A 6,222-nucleotide genomic window follows, 5' to 3' on the forward strand; every position below is an offset into this window, starting at 1 on the left:
AATTTAGGGTTGTGGTTACAGTTAGGGTTAGGGTAAGGGTTAAATTAGGGTTGTGGATACAGTTAGGGTTAGGGTTTCTTTAGGGTTGTGGATACAGTTAGGTTTAGGGTTAGGGTTAATTTAGGTTGTGGTTACAGTTAGGGTTAGGGTTAGCGTTAGGGTTAGGGTTAGGGTTAGGATTAGTTAGGGTTAGGGTTAGGGTTAGGGTTAGGGTTCATTTAGGGTTGTGGATACAGTTAGGGTTAGGGTGAATTTAGGGTTGTTGATAAAGTTAGGGTTAGGGTTAGGGTTAAATTAGGGTTGTGGATACAGTTAGGGTTAGGGTTAGGGTTAAATTAGGGTTGTGGATACAGTTAGGGTAAGGCTTAGGGTTAAATTAGGGTTGTAGTTAGGGATAGGGTTATGGTAAGGGTTAAATTAGGGTTGTGGATACAGTAAGGGTTGGGCTAGGGTTAATTTAGGGTTGTGGATACAGTAAGGGTTAGGGTTAAATTCGGGTTGTGGATACAGTTAGGGTTACAGTTAATTCAGGGTTGTGAATACAGTGAGGGTTAGGGTTAGGGTTAAATTAGGGTTGTGGTTAGGGTTAGGGTTAGGGCTAAATTAGGGTTGTGGTTAGGGTCAGGGTTAGGGTTAAATAAGGGTTGTGGTTAGGGTTAGGGTTGGGGTTAGGGTTAGGTTTAAATTAGGGTTGTGGTTAGGGTTAGGGTTGGGGTTAGGGTTAGGGTTAGGGTTAGGGCTAAATTAGGGTGTTGGTTAGGGTTAGGGTAAGGGTTAAATTAGGTTTGTGGTTAGGGATAGGGTTAGGGTTAAATCGGGGTTGTGGTTAGGATTAGGGTTGTACTAAGGTTTAAATTAGGGTTTTGGTTAGGGTAAGGGTTAAATTAGGGTTGTGATTAGGGTTGTGGTCAGGGTTAAGTTAGGGTTGTGGTTGGGGTTAGGGTTAGGGTTATGGTGAAATTACGGTTGTGGTTAGGGTGAGGGTTAGGGTGAGGGCTAAATTAGGGTTGTGGATACAGTTAGGGTTAGGGTTACTTTAGGGTTGTGGATACAGTTAGGTTTAGGGTAAGGGTTAATTTAGGTTGTGGTTACAGTTAGGGTTAGGGTTAGGGTTAGGGTTAGGGTTAGTTAGGGTTAGGGTTAGGGTTAGGGTTCATTTAATGTTGTGGATACATTTAGGGTTAGGGTTAATTTAGGGTTGTTGATAAAGTGAGGGTTAGGGTTAGGGTTAAATTAGGGTTGTGGATACAGTTAGGGTTAGGGTTAGGGTTAAATTAGGGTTGTGGATACAGTTAGGGTAAGGCTTAGGGTAAAATTAGGGTTGTGGTTACGGATAGGGTTAGGGTAAGGGTTAAATTAGGGTTGTGGACACAGTAAGGGTTGGGCTAGGGTTAATTTTGGGTTGTGGATACAGTTAGGGTTAGGGTTAAATTCGGGTTGTGGATACAGTTAGGGTTACAGTTAATTTAGGGTTGTGAATACAGTTAGGGTTAGGGTTAGGGTAAATTTAGGTTGTGGATACATTTAGGGTTAGGGTTAGGGTTAGGGTTAGGGTTAGTTAGGGTTAGGGTTAGGGTTAGGGTTAAATTAGGGTTGTGGATACAGTTAGGGTTAGGGTTGGGTTAATTTAGGGTTGTGGATACAGTTAGGGTTAGGGTTAAATTCGGGTTGTGGATACAGTTAGGGTTACAGTTAATTTAGGGTTGTGAATACAGTTAGGGTTAGGGTTAGGGTAAATTTAGGTTGTGGATACAGTAAGCGTTAGGGTTAGGGTTAGGGTTGGTTAGGGTTAGGGTTAGGGTTAGGGTTCATTTAATGTTGTGGATACATTTAGGGTTAGGGTTAATTTAGGGTTGTTGATAAAGTGAGGGTTAGGGTTAGGGTTAAATTAGGGTTGTGGATACATTTAGGGTTAGGGTTAATTTAGGGTTGTTGATAAAGTGAGGGTTAGGGTTAGGGTTAAATTAGGGTTGTGGATACAGTTAGGGTTAGGGTTAGGGTTAAGTTAGGGTTGTGGATACAGTTAGGGTAAGGCTTAGGGTTAAATTAGGGTTGTGGTTACGGATAGGGTTAGGGTAAGGGTTAAATTAGGGTTGTGGACACAGTAAGGGTTGGGCTAGGGTTAATTTTGGGTTGTGGATACAGTTAGGGTTAGGGTTAAATTCGGGTTGTGGATACAGTTAGGGTTACAGTTAATTTAGGGTTGTGAATACAGTTAGGGTTAGGGTTAGGGTAAATTTAGGTTGTGGATACATTTAGGGTTAGGGTTAGGGTTAGGGTTAGGGTTAGTTAGGGTTAGGGTTAGGGTTAGGGTTAAATTAGGGTTGTGGATACAGTTAGGGTTAGGGTTAATTTAGGGTTGTGGATAAAGTTAGGGTTAGGGTTAGCGTTAAATAAGGGTTGTGGATACATTTAGGGTTAGGGTTAGGGTTAAATTAGGGTTGTGGATACAGTTAGGGTTAGGCTTAGGGTAAAATAAGGGTTGTTGTTAGGGTTAGGGTTAGGGTTAGGGTTAAATTAGGGTTGTGGTTAGGGTAGGGTTAGGGCTAAATTAGGGTTGTTGATACAGTTAGGGTTAGGGTTAAATTAGGGTTGTGGTTAGGGTTAGGGTTGGGGTTAGGGTTAGGTTTAAATTAGGGTTGTGGTTAGGATTAGGGTCGTGCTTAGGGTTAAATTAGGGTTTTGGTTAGGGTTGGGGTTAAATTAGGGTTGTGGTTAGGGTTGTGGTCAGGGTTAAGTTAGGGTTGTGGTTGGGGTTAGGGTTAGGGTTATGGTGAAATTACGGTTGTGGTTAGGGTGAGGGTTGGGGTTAGGGCTAAATTAAGGTTGTGGTTAGGGCAAAATTAGGGTTGTGGTTAGGGTTAGGGTTAGGGTTAGGGCTTAATTAGGGTTGTGGATACAGTAAGGGTTAGGCTAGGGTTAATTTAGGGTTGTGGATACAGTTAGGGTTAGGGTTAAATTCGGGTTGTGGATACAGTTAGGGTTACAGTTAGTTTAGGGTTGTGAATACAGTTAGGGTTAGGGTTAGGGTAAATTTAGGTTGTGGATACAGTAAGGGTTAGGGTTAGGGTTAGGGTCGGTTAGGGTTAGGGTTAGGGTAAAATTAGGGTTGTGGATACAGTTAGGGTTAGGGTTAATTTAGGGTTGTGGATAAAGTAAGGGTTAGGGTTAGGGTTCAATAAGGGTTGTGGATACATTTAGGGTTAGGGTTAGGGTTAAATTAGGGTTGTGGATACAGTTAGGGTTAGGCTTAGGGTAAAATTAGGGTTGTGGTTAGGGTTAGGGTTAGTGTTAGGGTTAAATTAGGGTTGTGGTTAGGGTTAGGGTTAGGGTTAGGGCTAAATTAGGGTTATGGTTAGGGTCAGGGTTAGGGTTAAATTAGGGTTGTGGTTAGGGTTAGGGTTGGGGTTATGGTTAGGTTTAAATTAGGGTTGTGGTTAGGGTTGGGGTTGGGGTTAGGGTTAGGGTTAGGGTTAGGGTTAGGGCTAGGGCTAAATTAGGGTTGTGGTTAGGGTTAGGGTAAGGGTTAAATTAGGTTTGTGGTTAGGGTTAAATCAGGGTTGTGGTTAGGATTAGGGTTGTACTTAGGGTTAAATTAGGGTTTTGGTTAGGGTTAGGGTTAAATTAGGGTTGTGGTTAGGGTTGTGGTCAGGGTTAAGTTAGGGTTGTGGTTGGGGTTAGGGTTAGGGTTATGGTGAAATTACATTTGTGGTTAGGGTGAGGGTTAGGGTTAGGGCTAAATTAGGGTTGTGGTTAGGGTTAGGTTTAGGGTTAAGTTAGGGTTATGGTTAGGGTTAGTGTTAGGGCTAAATTAGGGTTAGGGTTAGGGTTAGGTTTAGGGTTCAGTTAGGGTTGTGGTTAGGGTTAGGGTTAGGGCTAAATTAGGGTTAGGGTTAGGGTTAGTGTTTGTGTGTTTTAGGGTGATAGGGTCAGGGGTTAGGGGTTAGGTTTAAGCTAACTTTTTTTCTTCTACTTCTTACTTTTTTCATGTACTTTCTACTCCACAGATTAAAAAAAAAAATCTAGCTACTCCTGTTTTATTCCACCTATCAGAGATAGCAAAAGTACCTGGATTCCTTACTTCATTAGAAGTAAAATACCTTTGTGAAATAACAACTTGAGTAAAAAGTTCTGATCTTAATTTCTCCTGGAGTAAAAGTAAAAAGTATTGGCTCCCTTAATGTACTCAAAAGTAGGGTTAGGGTTACGGTTACGGTAACGGTTATGGTTATGGTTATGGTTAGGGTTAGCGTTAAATAAGGGTTGTGGTTAGGGTTAGGGTTAGGGTTGTGGTTACGGTTAGGGTAAGGGTTAGGGTTGGATTGGGGTTGTGGTTAGGGTTAGGGCTAAATTAGGGTATTGGTTAGGGTTAGGGTTGTGGTTAGGGTTAAATTGGGGTAGTGGTTAGGGTTAGGGTTAGGGTTTATTGAGCCAATACTTTTTAAACTTCACTCTCAAAACTATCACAAATACTGTCCCAAAGGAACCATCCTCAGTGTGTGGACACTGACACAGAGCAGCTACAGAATGCAAGCTGTCACGGTTTACACACACACACACACACACACACACACACACACACACACACACACACACACACACACACACACACACACACACACACACACACACACACAATGATGCATAACGTGACACGACAGTGCTGGTGGCAGCTATCGGCTGGCTGCAGCACAGACAGGCTGCTGTGGCTTTCTCATCTGACATGAGATAAACACGTTAGGCTCACGTGTACAGAGAGAGGGAGAGGGAGACAGAGGGAGGCTCGGGTGCTGTACTTTGTCTTTATTTCAGGCAGCAGCAGACAGACTGTCTAAACATCTCTACTTCAATCCATAAATAGCAGTGAATCAGAGAAAATAAATGTTACTTCATTACATACCAGTGGTGAGAGCCTGTGACCAAAAAAGTTATCAATTTATGGTAAACAGAGCTCTTAATGACAGTAAATGACAGCTTCAGTCCAAAGTGGTGCATCAACAGTGAAAAATGAGCCAACAGCTGCTGCGTTATTCCCAGAGCTCATTCACTCTAAAATTCTCCTGCATCTGTGAGAGGAATCATGGAGCAGCAAACAGATGCTGATCATTAGAAAAGGAAGAACATGGAGACTCTTTCCCCAAAGCTGGTGACTAGATCACACCAGATATAAACATCAACCTGAACTCCTGACAGACACTTGTGAAAGACATGTGGCAAGTAATACAACCCAATAAGGGTTGTGTTTTTAAGTGATAATTGATTTAAAAAGTTAATTGATGAAAACAGAAATAAAGTGTCAGCACAAATGTTGCTGAACAGTCTCTGAGTATATTACAGTGTGTTTGAATGCAAGAAAAACTGTCTAAATGTGACAAAAACTGCAGGGTAAAATTAACCTCTACAACTTCAGAGTGTAGAATAAACAGTGTCCACTGACCCACTTTTTCTGGAGCTTTTCCTCAGCCACATCTTTAAACTAAGGAACTTAACTCTCAAAAGCTTGAAAGACCGTGCAAGAAGAAGAGAGAAATCAGGTGATGGAAAGTTAGCCTTGCTAAAAGCAAGTATGTGTAGAAGTGTGGCAAAGTCCCAACCCTTTAGTGGTCCCAGTTGTCAGAGGCTGGTTTAAGTTCAAAAGAGCCACTGAGAGGACCTGTGGTGCATCAAGCTGTCAATTTGTAGCAGTGACAGTTTGATTGCATTTTTAAAATAAGCAACCTTGAAATGTGTCTTTGAGCAAAAATTGTATTAATTCAAATAATTATTCAGTTTAAATGCCTTCAACGTTACCCTCTACAAAGTAAGAATATTACACAGGAGTATAAAATCTGTGTGGTACTTAAAGAGGGGGTACTGTGCTCTTTGAGTAGCAGCTTTACATAAAATAGAATAGAACTTTATTGTCATTGTAACAAGTACAACGAAACTGAAGTCACAGCAGCAATCAAGAAAGCAAAAGCAAGAAAGTGTATAGAAAGTGCAAAAAGGTCCATAAGAAAATAGATGACGACAGCCCGTCCACCGCTCTCCAGCCCAGCCAGTCTCCACCTCCACAGGGTCCAGGACTAAGCCTCCCCAGCAGTCTGTTCAGTCTCTGTCTCCTGAATCCTGTCTGCTCACAGCAGGCAAAGCCCCTCTAATGTGGCGCAGGCGTCCGATGTCAGCTCCGGTGAACAGCACGATGCCACTCTGCCCTCCGACACCTTCTCTGCCACTGGGCCA

Source organism: Halichoeres trimaculatus, unplaced genomic scaffold, assembly GCF_033239565.1.
Source record: "Halichoeres trimaculatus isolate MK-OKI-2021-1 unplaced genomic scaffold, fHalTri1.1 fHalTri1_scaffold_11, whole genome shotgun sequence".
NCBI classification, from domain to species: domain Eukaryota; kingdom Metazoa; phylum Chordata; class Actinopteri; order Labriformes; family Labridae; genus Halichoeres; species Halichoeres trimaculatus.